Source organism: Bombina bombina, chromosome 5 (assembly GCF_027579735.1).
Source record: "Bombina bombina isolate aBomBom1 chromosome 5, aBomBom1.pri, whole genome shotgun sequence".
Classification (NCBI taxonomy): Eukaryota; Metazoa; Chordata; class Amphibia; order Anura; family Bombinatoridae; genus Bombina; species Bombina bombina.
Window position 1 is genome coordinate 910,293,393 of NC_069503.1, and position 17,141 is coordinate 910,310,533.

Consider the following 17,141-nt stretch of genomic DNA (forward strand, 5'->3'; position numbering starts at 1 on the left):
GAGGCTCTGCGTCGGATGTCTTGAAGATGGAGCTGCTCCACGTCGGAAGGATGAAGATATAAGATGCCGTCTGGATGAAGACTTCTGCCCATCTGGATCAGACTTCTGCCCGTCTGGAGGACCACTTCTGGCGGCTTCCTTGAGGACATCTTGCCGCTTGGATGAAGACTTCTCCCGGTAAGTGAATCTCCGGGGCTTAGTCTTAGGATTTTTTTAAGGGTGTATTGGATGGGTTTATTTTTTAGGTTAGGGCTTTGGGCCTGCAATAGATCTAAATGCCCTTTTAAGGGCAATGCCCATCCAAATGCCCTTTTCAGAGCAGAGCAATGGGAAGCTTAGGTTTTTTTAGTTAGGCTTTTATTTGGGGGGTTGGTTGTGTGGGTGGTGGGTTTTACTGTTGGGGGGTTGTTTGTATTTTTTTTACAGGTAAAAGAGCCGATTTCTTTGGGGCAATGCCCCGCAAAAAGGCCCTTTTAAGGACTATTGATAGTTTAGTTTAGGCTAGGGTTTTTTTTATTTTGGGGAGCTTTTTTATTTTGATAGGGCTATTAGATTAGGTGTAATTAGTTTAAAGATCTGTAATTTGTTTTTTATTTTCTGTAATTTAGTGGGGGGTTTTTGTGATTTAGCTAATTTAATTTAATTTATTTAATTGTATTTAATTTAGGTAAGTTATTTAATTATAGTCTAGTGTTAGGTCTTATTGTAACTTAGGTTAGGTTTTATTTTACAGGTCAAATTGTATTTATTTTAGCTAGGTGGTTAGTAAATAGTTAATAACTATTTAAGAACTATTTTAGCTAGTTAAAATAAATCCAAACTTGCCTGTAAAATAAAAATAAACCCTAAGCTAGATATAATGTAACTATTAGTTATATTGTAGCTAGCTTAGGGTTTATTTTATAGGTAAGTATTTAGTTTTAAATAGGAAAAATTTAGTTAATTATAGTAATTTTATTTAGATTTATTTAAATTATATTTAAGTTAGGGTTAGACTTAGATTTAGGGGTTAATACATTTAGTATAGTGGCGGCGACGTTGGGGACGGCAGATTAGGGTTAATAAATGTAGGTAGGTGGCGGTGATGTCCGGAGCGGCAGATTAGGGCTTAATAAGTATAATGTAGGTGGCGGCGATGTTAGGGACAGCAGATTAGGGGTTAAAAATGTTATTATAGTCTTTGTGATGTGGGAGGGCCTCTGTTTAGGGGTTAACAGGTAGTTTATGGGTGTTAGTGTACTTTTTAGCACTTTAGTTATGAGTTTTATGCTACTTCGTTGTAGTGTAAAACTCATAACTACTGACTTTAGAATGCGTTCGGAATCTTGGAGATAAAGGGTGCACTGCTCACTTTTTGGCCTCCCAGGACAGACTCGTAATACCAGTGCTATGGAAGTCCCATAGAAAAAAGGGTTCACGAAGTTTACATAAGTCGGTTTGCGGTAAGGCCAAAAAAGTGTGCGGTTCCCCTAAACCTGCAAGACTCGTAATAGCAGCTGTAGTGAAAAAGCAGCGTTAGGACCTGTTAACGTTGCTTTTTCAGCTTAATGCAAAACTCGTAATCTAGCTGTTAGGGTTTAATAACTTTATTTATTGGCAGGGATATTGGAAGTGGCAGATTAGGGGTTAATAGATTTATTTAGGTGGAGGCGATATCGGGAGCGACAGGTTAGGGGTGCTTAGACTCGGGGTTTATGTTCGTGTGTTAGGTTTAAACGTTATTTTTTTTCCCATAGGCATCAATGGGGCTGCGTTACGGAGCTTTTCTTTCCGTGATCGCAGGTGTTAGGCTTTTTTCTGACCCGTTTTCCCCATTGATGTCTATGGGGAAGCATGCATGAGCACGTCAAAACATTGCTTGGATTGTGTGCGGTATGAAGCTTAATGCAACCATATCGCACGCACAAGCCGGCTGTTTGAAAACTTATAATGGCTGCGCTATAGAGGGTTAAATAACGCATAACTTTTGTTGCATTCTTTAATATCCCTATAGCGCGCATAACTCGTAATCTAGGTGATATTTTCTACTAGAAGCATTTTTACTAATACAAGTGTATTGGAAAATGAATCTATTCAAAACTGAAATGCACTTGTGTGACTTTCCTTTCCTTTTTAAGACTTACATCACTTTTCAAAATTAATTTTAGTGGTAAATATAATTGAAAACAAATAAAATATCACCACCTTCTATTCAAAATCACAATTGCTACAGCGGAAGTAGCACATATGTTGTCATGTATGTAGAAGTTCCCCAGATTTGTTACTTGTTGCAGGAAACAAAATGGGCTACCAATTTTTCACAGCTCAGGCAACAATGTTGTCTGGAAATGCTATTTAAAAACATGCACTAGTTCCTCAACCAAGCAAATCTGTGCATAATCTTATTACAAATGTTTTCCATCTGGTATCTGGGGAACCATAGAAAGCAATGGGGCAAGAGAGCCAAGACAGCAGAACACACAGAAAAAGTATCTACAGATTCTTCTCACCCTGAAACAACAATTACATATAAATGTTGCATAAAAAGGGAATAATGTCACATGTTTTTTTGGCACAAAGATACAAGCTTTCATATAGTTGCCATGCAAACATACAAGCCTTTGTGCCCATGCACATGAATCAGTTTGTATTGATTCTTCTTGAATAAGCAACAAAATATACCTGCAGCTTGACCCATATAGACATGTATTGTAGCCAGATGCATGTGCGCTCAGCAGGTTTGTTTACTGTTGGTGTTAATTTGTCATATCTTCATTATGTCATTGATGAAGTGAGGTGACTTAATTTATGATATTATATATCATGTGATGTAACGGGTGCTAAAAGCTATGGATATCTTGTGTGTTTGAGGAAGGATGTAAATAATGGCTTAGCAATTTGAGTATATACTTTATTATTATCCTTACTCTTGTCAAATTTATATATTCCCCTTGTCCAAAAACTGTTATCTATCTCCAAAATGTAACTTCAGAATATCGCCTTTGCTAAAAATAGGTCTGCACCAACATCTAACTGATTTTACAACATGTTATTGAAAATATATTTTTAAAATAAACCTTGGAGCTTGAATAAAAAAAAAAAAAATTAAATCTTCTTCATAGTCGTTGTTCTTCTTGCATGATGAGGGGAAATTAAAATATGATTGATTGATATTTGATTGAGGCATGTTATTAAAATGGTTAAATTTGTTCCCACTGTGAGATAAATTTGTTTTTATCTTGTGTTAGGCAGACAAGGAAATTATAAAATGTTTGTACCTACATGTGTCAGAATCATTTAATAATACCCAACGAGATCTCAGATCTGGAGCAATCACAGTGTTTTCTAGTAGTCTTGCTTTTATCTATGGATCAGTAATAAAAAAAGACAAAGACAATTTGTCCTATTTTATTTAATCTATATAATTAATGACTATTCTCATATATGTCCTAATAAAATTGAGATGCTCCTTTAATGACCATCAAACTTTCTCTGATTATTTTTATCTTTAGATATCGTCTTGCAGTTTTATTATAAACGCTGTAGGGTGCTGTCAAGTCTTTGTTTTATAGAGCTAATCTGGGATTCAGTCCGCAGACAACAAGTTTAACCACTGTCATTAAGTTTAGTATAAAGTGAATTGTTTTGCAGTTTTTATCTTTTAAAGCCAATAAGGAAAATATTTGTAGTATGGTTAGCAGTAGAGATGTGCATTTTTTACGGTCTATAATTAGGTGCTTTTTTATGTGTGTGTGTGTATGTAAATAATATCAGTATCAGACCTATTCTACCGAGGGCACTGGTGCAAAATGTTTTTGCTCACCCCCCACCCCTTCAGAGGTAACCCAGTAATAAGCATTAGCAATAAAATACATGCTATATATATATATATATATATATATATATATATATATATATATATATATATATATACTCTGTATATATAATATAGATAGATAGATGTGTGTGTAATCTAGCCCAATGAGTTTTTACTCTTATGAGTATGTATAATGACGGAAAATATATACACTTATAATAAAGATGCTGCTGCACTGTATAATGATGTGAGTATCTGTACACTGATGAGTATACGGTGCAGTATAATTATGATGAGTATCTATACAGATATAATGACCACATAGGCACATGTCTGTCTATCTATAAACTGGCTGCTATGGGCTTCCCCCAGCACTTGGGCCCAGGTGCCACTGCACAAGCTGCACCAATGGGTAGTTCTGCCACTGCATTTGTATGTACGTACATACACATATATATATATATATATATATATATGTTATGGTGGAGATAAAAGCGCAAAATTAAAATCCTCCATTTCATAACAGAGCCATAGAATTATTGTATAGGCAATTCATGTTTAAGCAAGTAGGCCCGCTTGCTTTTTCCCAGAATTACTGCTGTATACATTGTTACCAATTTACCAGTGGACTGAGTAAGATATGCAAATTTGAAATACAATATCTCATACTTTTTGCTTCTGTTTCCATGTTTAAACACAGCAATCCCCCTATGGAGCAGGTGCAGTAAAAAACAAAGCCACTTCTAGACAGCTGTTCCAAGCTTATTAGCTCTCATCAGCAGAAGACAGGTTTGATCTGCAGCTAAGTGAAGCTCATTTCAAGGGCAAAAGCAATATTCATTTAAAATATGGTGGAGATAAAAGTGTGAGCTTAAAATCCTCCATTTCATTAAAGTAAGAGCCATAGGCCTCTAGTTATCAAGCCGTCAACCGCAAATATGCTGGAATTCCGCAGCGTATTTGTGGCAAGGCTGATTCGCCATAGTTATCAAGCCCTACTGCCCGGCAAAAGTAGAATATAGTGACGTAACCTACGATCCGCCGGACTCAGTCCAACACAGATCAATGGTTACGTCACTACAGATGTTCCGAACTGCTGCTCCCGGACCCCGCCGCCACCTATATTAAAATTATTAACCCCTATCCAAGATGGCATCCCTCGAATTCCGATTGGCTGATAGGATTCTATCAGCCAATCGGAATTAAGGTTGGAAAAATCTGATTGGCTGATTCAATCAGCCAATCAGATTGAGGTTCAATCCGATTGGCTGATTGGTTCAGCCAATCGGATTGAACTTCAATCTGATTGGCTGATTGAATCAGCCAATCAGATTTTTCCTACCTTAATTCCGATTGGCTGATAGAATCCTATCAGCCAATCGGAATTCGAGGGACGCCATCTTGGATGATGTCCCTTAAAGGAACCGCCATTCGTCATTCAGTCGTCGGTTGAAGAGGATGGCTCCGCGTCGGCTCCTTGGAAGATGGCTCCGCTCCGGATGGATTAAGATTGAAGACGTCGCCTGGATGAAGACTTCTGCTGGATGGAGGACCTCTTCTGCGCCACTTGGATGAAGATTTCGGCCCGGTTGGGTGAAGACGGCTCAAGGTAGGGTGATCTTCAGGAGGTTAGTGATAGGTTTTTTTAAGGGGGTTTGGGTGAGTTAGAGTAGGGGTATGTGGGTGGTGGGTTTTAATGTTGGGGGGGTTGTATTTTTTTTTTACAGGTAAAAGAGCTGATTACTTTGGGGCAATGCCCCGCAAAAAGCCCTTTTAAGGGCTGGTAAAAGAGCTGGTTACTTTGTAATTTAGAATAGGGTAGGGCATTTTTTTATTTTGCGGGGCTTTATTATTTTATTATTGGGCTTAGATTTGGTGTAATTAGTTTAAACTTCTTGTAATTCTTTTTTATTTTCTGTAATTTAGTGTTTTGTTTTTTGTACTATAGTTTAGTTTATTTAATTTAATTTTAGGTAATTGTAGTTAATTTATTTAATTAATTTAATGATAGTGTAGTGTTAGGTTTAATTGTAACTTAGGTTAGGATTTATTTTACAGGTAATTTTGTAAGTATTTTAGCTAGGTAGTTATTAAATAGTTAATAACTATTTAATAACTATTCTACCTAGTTAAAATAAATACAAAGGTGCCTGTAAAATAAAAATAAATCATAAAATAGCTACAATATAATTATTAGTTATATTGTAGCTATCTTAGGGTTTATTTTATAGGTAAGTATTTAGTTTTAAATAGGAATAATTTAGTTAATAATAGTAAGTTTTATTAAGATTTATTAAAATAATATTAAAGTTAGGGGAGGTGTTAGTGTTAGACTTAGGTTTAGGGGTTAATAAGTTTAATATAGGTGGTGGCGGGGTCCGGGAGCAGCAGTTTAGGGGTTAAACATTTAATTTAGTTGCGGCGGGGTCCGGGATCCGCAGGATAGGGGTTAATAACTTGAATATAGGTGGCGGCGGTGTAGTGGGGGGCAGGATAGGGGTTAATAGGTATAATGTAGGTGGCGGCGGGGTCCGGGAGCGGCGGATTAGGGGTTAATATATTTATTATAGTGGTGGTGGCTCCGGGAGCGGCGGTTTAGGGGGTAAAACAGTGTAGTTTAGTGTGGGTGCTTAGTGACAGGCTATCAAGAAAGCTGCGAAGAAGCCTTTGAGCAGCGAGATCGATGACTGTTAGTTAACAACAGTCCGCTGCTCATCGCTCTGTACTTGGTGCATGGCTTCTTGACAGCTTTTTTGATAACTTTGGCAAACGTATTCAGGTCCGCGGCGGCGATGGTAGGCGAGCGTATTGGGCCAGCAAATGCAGGTAAGTAGACGGCTTCATAACTAGAGGCCATAGAATTATCGTATAAGCAATAAGCACATTTAGGCAAGTATCCCAACTTGTTTTTCCCCAGAATTACTCTGTATAGAATTTTACCAATGCACCAGAGGACTCTGGGTAAGATATGCAAATTAGATATACAATATACAATAGTATCTATATAAAAAAAACAATAATATCTATATGTTTCAAAACAATACTTTTATTCCACATAGGTTTTAACTGACTGTAGGCACTATCTCAGTAGTAGCATTTTAGCTATTGTTACTTTAATCATAATAGAGCAAATACCATAAAACTAATATAGTTTTAAACTGGAAATCAATATATTTTCACTTGTAGATAGAAAGATGAATATTTGACTTTAAATATTCTTTACTAAAAAAGCTTATGGTTTCTGGATTATATACTACTCTTCAGACGCTTCTGTTCTCAATAATCAAATGTGACACCTAACAATCTGAATATCAAACATAGAGGAGAAAATGAATGATGAAGCCCCTCATTTAATTGATTCCCAAACCACAATAAATGCACAATAGGGCCCCATGTATTAAAAGACGGACGGACAGTTTCGAAATTTGAATCTGTCTGCCCACCTTCGCTGCATCTGTTGATCCGCTGGCCTGTATGTATCATTACACACTTCGATGAGTGTGTAATGCCCGCCCCTTCATTCCTGCAACCAATTGCACAAGTGAATGGCTGTCAATCACAGAGAGCGAGCTCTTGTGATTTCTCTCCTCCACCTCAGTGGTAGCAGAGAGCATAAGAAGCCAGGGCCACCATCAGGGGATGACAGGGGTGACTCCTGTCAGGGGCCCAATGGGCCAGGCAAAAACAACTAAAAAAATGTTTTTTGAAAAAAGTTGGCAGCCACCAGTGGGAACTACAGCAGAGTGCTAATTGAGCATGGGAAATGTTATTACAAGGAGTAAGGTATTAGCATTTGAGAGGATTTCTGAGTGTGCACTAAACCGCTATGGACAGTATGAGATAGACTTGACACTTTGTTTGTACAGTGTGTGCCTGAGTCAGACAGCATTGCAGAGGAGGTAGGACTTACTTAGTAAATGTTTTTTATTTCTTTGTGCAATTTTGGATTGTAACTTCAGTGTGGTAGTAGTTGTATGGTGGGGCCAGAGGTCAATAAAAACACATTTTTTTAGCAGCAGTGTATTCATGATTATTTGACAATGCTGTAGAAAATATTATAATAATATTTAAAGCCATGCAGAAATGTTTCCTCCTCAATACACAAATGGTAGGTGCCCTTTTGGCAGATATTAATTTTTTTAATTAATATTATTTATATATATATATATATATATATATATATATATATATATATATATTACATTCCAGTTTACTGCCCCTTTATGCAAGGACTTTCCAGATGCAAGGAGGCACTGTATCTAAGATTTTTACATCTGCATAAAATGTTATACTCTCAGACTAAGATTGCTCAGTGTTTGAAATGAGACAGGTTAACTTAAAACTGTTCAGTTTACACTACAGCTGACTTAATTTTGAAATGCATGCAAACAAGCCTAAATCCTGCATTTAACCAGATCTAATGGTATGAGTACCACAGCTTTTGGTTCCCCCAAGACCATATAGAGTACAGCATTTTCAAAATCCATAAGTACAGCTGACAGATGGGAACATTTGTACACTATATTTGAAGTGGTGCTTTTGGTTGGGGAAAATGAGGAGAAAACAAACCATGTCAACCTTTTAAAAGTACTTTTCTTCATTTAGCCATTTACCCAGATCATAAATGTACAATTTTGAATTCACAGATTTATTTTTGTTTGCACATTTACAAATATGATTCTTTAAAAAGTGATCTCTTAATTTCTGTAATTTTTTTTATCATGCTTGCCACGCACTGTTGATTTAGGGGATGCAATGCTCAGAAATGTTACTTCCTGTGAGTGTTTCTGTGGGTGTCTGTGTTTATGTTTTTGTGCTTTTGCTTGTGTCTCTATGAGTGTGGGTGTATTTTTTTTCTGTGGATCTCTCTGCGAGGGTGGGTGTGTATGTCTTTGTGCATTTTCTGTGGATGTCTGTGAGGGTGTGTGCGTATGTCTTTGTGCTTTTTCTATGGGTGTCTCTGACGGTGTGTGTATGTATGTCTGTGTATTTTCTCTGGATGCCTTTGTGAGGGTGGGTGTGTATGTCTCTGTGTTTATTGTGGATGTCTGTGAGGGTGGGTGTGTGTATGTATGTTTTTCTGTGTTTTCTGTGGATGTCTTTGTGAGGGTGTGTGTTTTCTGTGGGTGTCTCTGTGAGGGTGTGTGTATGTCTGTGCATTTTCTGTGTGTGTCTCTGTGAGAGTGTGTGTGTATGTCTTTGTGTGTTTTCTGTTTATATCTCAGTGAGGGTGTGTATGTATTTCTTTCTGTGTTTTATGTGGTTGTCTCTCTGTGTGTGTATGTTTGTGTGTGTTTTCTGTTTGTGTGTGTGTGTGTGTGTCTTTGTGTGTTTTCTGAGGCTGTCTCTGTCAGTGTTTCCTTGGGTGTATGTGCAAGTTAGTGTTTGAGTTTGTGTGTGTGTGTGTGTTTGTCCATTGTCTGTTCCTTTTTAGGACATTTTGACCTTACTACTGATTATTCACATCTTTCTACAGACTTTGAGACTAATGAGACCTTTCTGGAAGTCACCAATCCACCATTTAACCTTTAAATTATGTTTTAGGAGGTTCAGGGCCCTTCCTTTCAGCCACTGCATGCTGTTGTCATCATTTAGTTGGCATCTTCCTTGACAAAAAGATAATCAGAACTCCATATTTTGTTTTGTAAATCTCCTTTTTTGACAAAACTGTCTACCTCATTACTTGTCAGGTCATTGTAAACAAGTGCTGAATGTTTGTTTGGGTGTCTGTGTGTTTCTTTGCATGTCTGCTAGAGTGTCTATATGTGAATCCTTATGTGTGAGTGTGTGTGTTTCAGTGTATGAGTGGCTCTGTGTGTTTCTGTGTTTTTGTGTTACTACCTACTTTACAACATTTCCAAGTTTGACTACACTTAAGAAAACAGTGCATATACATTTTAGTCACTTGGTCAAAAATTGCACATGTCAGGGGGGGGGGGGGGCCTGATCAATGGTTAAGTCAGGGGCCCCAAAATTTCTAGTGGCGTCCCTGTAAGAAGCAGCAATCTAATGACCGCTGCTTTTTACATTGTGGGAAGTAGGCTTGCATATGCAAACCTGCCCTGCAAGGGCTCCGGAGCAGCTCTCGCTGCTTCATACATGTAGCCCATAAACAGTGATATTGAATTAAAAAAAAAAAAAACACTACTTTACTGAGCTATACAGTTTGCAGCTTCATTAATCTAGTTTGGCATGTTCAAGTACCAGCCCAGTAAACATGTCTATATTTATTAATACTCGAACACCATTCAATTCAATATTAAACTTTTTAATCCCTCTCCATTTTGCCAATTAATCCCAAATGTAGTTTCCTCCAAAAGGATCAAAACCTGTCTCTTATATAGGAATCACCAAAAATGCACAGTGAAGACTGGCAAGAAGAAGCTATAAATATTAGGAAAAATGTATAACTAATTTCCCTGTTATACAGGGAGTGCAGAATTATTAGGCAAATGAGTATTTTGACCACATCATCCTCTTTATGCATGTTGTCTTACTCCAAGCTGTATAGGCTCGAATGCCTACTACCAATTAAGCATATTAGGTGATGTGCATCTCTGTAATGAGAAGGGGTGTGGTCTAATGACATCAACACCCTATATCAGGTGTGCATAATTATTAGGCAACTTCCTTTCCTTTGGCAAAATGGGTCAAAAGAAGGACTTGGCAGGCTCAGAAAAAGTCAAAAATAGTGAGATATCTTGCAGAGGGATGCAGCACTCTTAAAATTGCAAAGCTTCTGAAGCGTGATCATCGAGCAATCAAGCGTTTCATTCAAAATAGTCAACAGGGTCGCAAGAAGCATGTGGAAAAACCAAGGTGCAAAATAACTGCCCATGAACTGAGAAAAGTCAAGCGTGCAGCTGCCAAGATGCCACTTGCCACCAGTTTGGCCATATTTCAGAGCTGCAACATCACTGGAGTGCCCAAAAGCACAAGGTGTGCAATACTCAGAGACATGGCCAAGGTAAGAAAGGCTGAAAGACGACCACCACTGAACAAGACACACAAGCTGAAACGTCAAGACTGGGCCAAGAAATATCTCAAGACTGATTTTTCTAAGGTTTTATGGACTGATGAAATGAGAGTGAGTCTTGATGGGCCAGATGGATGGGCCTGTGGCTGGATTGGTAAAGGGCAGAGAGCTCCAGTCCGACTCAGACGCCAGCAAGGTGGAGGTGGAGTACTGGTTTGGGCTGGTATCATCAAAGATGAGCTTGTGGGGCCTTTTCGGGTTGAGGATGGAGTCAAGCTCAACTCCCAGTCCTACTGCCAGTTTCTGGAAGACACCTTCTTCAAGCAGTGGTACAGGAAGAAGTCTGCATCCTTCAAGAAAAACATGATTTTCATGCAGGACAATGCTCCATCACACGCGTCCAAGTACTCCACAGCATGGCTGGCAAGAAAGGGTATAAAAGAAGAAAATCTAATGACATGGCCTCCTTGTTCACCTGATCTGAACCCCATTGAGAACCTGTGGTCCATCATCAAATGTGAGATTTACAAGGAGGGAAAACAGTACACCTCTCTGAACAGTGTCTGGGAGGCTGTGGTTGCTGCTGCACGCAATGCTGATGGTGAACAGATCAAAACACTGACAGAATCCATGGATGGCAGGCTTTTAAGTGTCCTTGCAAAGAAAGGTGGCTATATTGGTCACTGATTTGTTTTTGTTTTGTTTTTGAATGTCAGAAATGTATATTTGTGATTGTTGAGATGTTATATTGGTTTCACTGGTAAAAATAAATAATTGAAATGGGTATATATTTGTTTTATGTTAAGTTGCCTAATAATTATGCACAGTAATAGTCACCTGCACACACAGATATCCCCCTAAAATAGCTAAAACTAAAAACAAACTAAAAACTACTTCCAAAAATATTCAGCTTTGATATTAATGAGTTTTTTGGGTTCATTTAGAACATGGTTGTTGTTCAATAATAAAATTAATCCTCAAAAATACAACTTGCCTAATAATTCTGCACTCCCTGTATTGTATATGTCATTTGAATGGTTATAGTCATTCAAATGGCAGTGTAATAGATCATTTCTATTTTTTCTGCTTTTTCTAACTGTAGTTTGCCTACAATGGCCCAGATTACAAGTGGAGTGCTAATGATAGGGTGGTGTGAGACATCAATATTACTGAACCACGCTAAAATTAGCTTGCAAATTGATATTAGAAATTTATGATAAAACAGGTTTACCAGATAAGGTTTAGCATGGCCAACATTACTTTAGCACGCCCTATACTTTAATTAGATATCGTGACCATGTCACATATTGCTCATAATACAATATTACAAGTAGAAAGATATGGCTTGCGCTTGAGCTCAAGCCAAAATAAGGCTAGAAGAATTAGTGAGACCTAAGACCTGAAGTACAATAAAAGTTTCACAAAACATGTAAATCATATTAAAATAAAGTATCACACTCATATATAATGAAAAATAATTTTATATTGGAAAAAAAAAGTTTTAAAAGGGTTAAAAAGGTTGATTTATGAAGCAGCGGATGCCGCTTCCGACCCACTCCGCTTCAGGTCCGCCTGAAGCGAAAGTTAAGAAGCAGTGGTCCTAAGACCGCTGCTCCTTAACTCGTCCGCCACCTCTGAGGTGGCGGACAGCAATCAGCCCGATCGGATATGATCGGGTTGATTGACACCCCTGCTAGTGGCGATTGGCCGCGAATCTGCAGGGGGCGGCATTGCACCAGAACTGCTGATGCAATGATAAATGCCGACAGCATATGCTGTCGGCATTTATCGATGTGCGGCGGACATGATATGATACAGTGTATCATGTCATAAGGCACCTTAACAAATTGACCCCTTGGATAATATGTGCTAAATGATTAGGTAAAAGAATGAAGTATAAATCCTATGTAGTGCACTAAAACAGAGCCATTAAACTTGAGACCCCCAGTGCAATAGCTCCTTAAAAACAATTCACCCCTAATCACCATGTCCAAAACCCTTAAACTCATTCTCAAATCTCAATCATGTCCCCTAAACAGCCATGCACCCCAAACCCCCCAATACAATTAACCCCTTTGTTTGCAATAGCAGTGCGGATACTAGGTTTTCAGGTACTGGTAATTTTGTAGATTAGATTTAGCTATACCTGTTTTGCAATAGCTAATGGATATCAGGCTACTTAATACAACCTATGTACTGTGAACCTATAAAATCACAGTGTACTTTTGAGGCATCGATAGAAGACGGTAGCAATTTATAGACTTATATTTATATGATACAATCATATTCTTATCATGGTCTATTTTTTAAGAAAATTAGTAACTCACGATAGTTAGGTAAAATTAATAGGGTTAAAGATAAGTCCAAAAAGTCTCTAACTTTCAATTTCAAATAAGAGGTTAAGACACGGAGCTCCTTGCAGATGCGTGATGCAACCTCACAGTTCGGCAGCTAACTCCGCCCCCAGCATGCAGCATTACATAACAATGTATTATTTTATTTATTATTTATAAAGCGCATGATCACATCAATATTTTGTTGAAGAGGCACAGCATTCCATTTGGGTGCCCCCCCCTTGGATCCGACCCTGATATATATATATATATATATATATATATATATAAATATATACACACTCCAATTGTACCAGCTATCAAGGGTTTAATTATTGATGAGTGCAGAGGATTATAAATATGTATTCATCTTCTGGAGCACGGAGGTTCAAACATTTGATTATTATTAAAAAGAAGTAAAGTAGAACCTTGACCCAGCACTTACTCATTAAATTAGTAAATGAAGAAAGCCAGTAAGCTACACACTATAGGTGGAATGATTGGAGAGACAATATAGAGTTCAAATCAAAAGGTAAGTATCTATTAACCCACATAAACTCAATGGGAAAAAATACATAGATAAATACACCATAGTACATCAAAACTTATCATGAAACTACTTAGATATATAAGTAACATAAATGAAAATAGTAGATAAATATATACGGCTAGATTACAAGTTTTGTCAGTAAAAACTTGCGTTGCTAACGAGCCTTTTTTTTCCAGCGCACACTTTAAACAACGCTGGTATTACAAGTTTTCTGAATGGCTGCGTTAGCCTCAGAAAAGTGAGCGTTTAGCAAATTTAGCACCCCTTCTCCCTGTAATACCAGCGTTGCTTACGGTAGCGGTAAGCTGGCAAAACATGCTTGTGCACGATTTCCCCATAGGATACAATGGGGCTGAGCTGGCTGAAAAAAAAACTAACACCTGCAAAAAAGCAGCGTTCAGCTCCTAACGCAGCCACATTGTTTACTATGGGAAAATACTTTCTAAGTCTACACCTAACACCCTAACATGAACCCCGAGTCTAAACACCCCTAACCTTACACTTATTAACCCTTAATCTGCCGCCCCAACATCCTCGCCACCTGCATTATATTATTAACCCCTAACCTGCCGCTCCGGACACCGCCGCCACCTACATTATACCTATGAACCCCTAATCTGCTGCCCCTAACATCGCCGACACCTACATTATATGTATTAACCCCTAATCTGCCACCCCCCAATGTCGCCGCAACCTACCGACAATTATTAACCCCTAATCTGCCAACCGGACATCGCCGCCACTATATTAATGTATTAACCCCTAAACCTAAGTCTAACCCTAACCCTAACACCCCCCTAACTTAAATCTATTTTTAATAAATCTAAATAAAATTACTATCATTAAATAAATTATTCCTATTTAAAACTAAATACTTACCTGTAAAATAAATCCTAATATAGCTACAATATAACTAATAGTTACATTGTAGCTATTTTAGGATTTATTTTTATTTTACAGGCAACTTTGTATTTATTTTAACTAGGCACAATAGTTATTAAATAGATATTAACTATTTAATAAATACCTAGATAAAATAAATACAAATATACCTGTAAAATAAATCCTAACCTAAATTACAATTACATCTAACACTACTCTATAATTAAATTAATTACCTAAACTACCTACAATTAAATACAATTAAATTAAATAAACTAAATTACGGGAAAAAAAACACTAAATTACAGAAAATTAAAAAGAAATTACAATATTTTAAACTAATAACACCTAATCTAATCAGTGACGTGCGGTGAGGTCAGAGGCTGGTGAGGCACTGGCTGATACTCCCGAGAAACACACATATAGATATAAATATATATATATATAACTCATATAAATGCCAATTACAGATAGCACAGCAGCTGTTCCTAGGTCTTGTTAACTGTCCCTGTGATCTGACTTTGGCAGCGTCTGTAGAGTTAATGGGAACTAGAGCTCTTATTGATCCAGATTAATCTACGTGGTTTCAGCCAAACTAAATTAAAACTATAGTTAGAATATGGCTATTTTTCTATATAATTTGCCCATTGGTACTAACTTGAAATGATCGAGTAAGTAGAGGACAGATTACTATTTGCGTCCATACGTCAACATCAGTAAAAAGAATTAAAAAAATGATCCTGTTGCTGGTTATTTGTTGTGGCATCCACTCCAGTTTCCCGTTTTTAATATAAATATTTGCATACATTTTCTTCTTCAACTCTGTAGATATGTAGATAGCTGTGTGAATAGTTTCATATAAAACATAATAAAGAATAATGGATTCTTAGAATGCTTGAATGTTAAGAAAAGATATGTACAAGATTTGACAGTGAATTGAATGATTTAAGGCATTAAAGGGGAAGTAGAAAGCAATTAGCATTTTTGGAAGCCTTTAAAGAGACATGAAACCCAAATTTTTTTTTTTCATGATTTAGAAAGAGCATGCCATTTTAAACAACTTTTGAATTTACTTCTATTATCTAATTTGCTTCATTCTCTTGATATGCGTTGCTGAAAAGCATATCTAGATATGCTCAGTAGCTGCTGATTGGTAGATGCACATAGAGGCCTTGTGTGATTGGCTCACCCATGTGCATTGCTATTTCTTCAACAAAGGATATCTAAAGAATTAAGTAAATTAGATAATAGAAGTAATTTGGAAAGTTATTTAAAATTGTATTCTCTACCTGAATCATGAAATAATTTTTGGGGGTTTAGTGTCCCTTTAAGTGGTTATGTGGATATGAGGTATTATCAGCTGAGTTAACACAATCCTTTTACCCTCTATTTATTTGTAATTTGTGGTCTTTTGTAAAAAAACATTTACCCAGAAATACCAACAATTTGCCTGTACTGATTGGTAATTAATGACAAATATATATAAAGTAAAGGACAGCGGATTTGAGCTTCCAATTTGGAACATTTATGCAAGTTGTCGGCTGCCATTTTAAAACAAAATTAAGCTTTTTCCTTGTGTAAAATACGTTGTGTGTGGAAATATCCCAGCAAGCAGTTTGCTTAAAAGATGGGTTATTTGTTTGTAATAATTGAAGGTGTCAAATGTTTTTCACCAAAATAGTGTAGACAAAGGATTCTGACAACTTGAAACAGCTGATAATACCTCAGATCCATATAACCACTTAAAGGCTTCCAAAATTGCAAATTGTTTTCTACTTCACCTTTAATGCCTTAATTTATTTATTCAATTCACTATCAAATTTTGCAGACATTTTCAGTGCACTGCAGACGTACTAGTACAAGGAGGATGTCAATAAGGATGCTTTTGTACAAACATACTGTATATACTAGAGTGATCTAAAAATGTCAGTGTAGTGTACATAACAATATCCATCTGCACAAACATATCTACATTCTTGAAAAGAAGTATAAAATATCATAGAAATATGTTCATGTGTGTATATATTTGTAGGGGTCTATATATTAACACAAAAAGTTGGCAAAAGAATTGACAATCACTAAAGTAGCAAGCATTTCTACAATGGCTCTTTCTTTACAAAAATGCACATATGTTTGCACATCTTCTAACACACACACTCTTTTTTTACATAAATGCACATATGTTTGCACATCTTCTCATATACACACACACACATATATATATATATATATATGTGTGTGTGTATGTGTGTATTAATATATGTTTGTGTAGTGTGTGTGTATGCCTGTGTGTATGAATATGTATGTTTGTGTAGTGTGTGTGTAGTGTTTATATGTAGAGTGTATGTGTGTATGAATATGTATGTTTGTGTAGTGTGTGTGTGTGTGTGTGTGTGTAATGTGTATATGTAGAGTGTATGTATGTATGAATATGTATGTTTGTGTAGTGTGTGTGTGTGTGTAATGTGTATATGTAGAGTGTATGTGTGTAGGAATATGTATGTTTGTGTAGTGTGTGTGTGTGTGTGTGTAATGTTTATATGTAGAGTGTATGTGTGTATGAATATGTATGTGTGTGTGTAATGTGTATATGTAGATTGTATG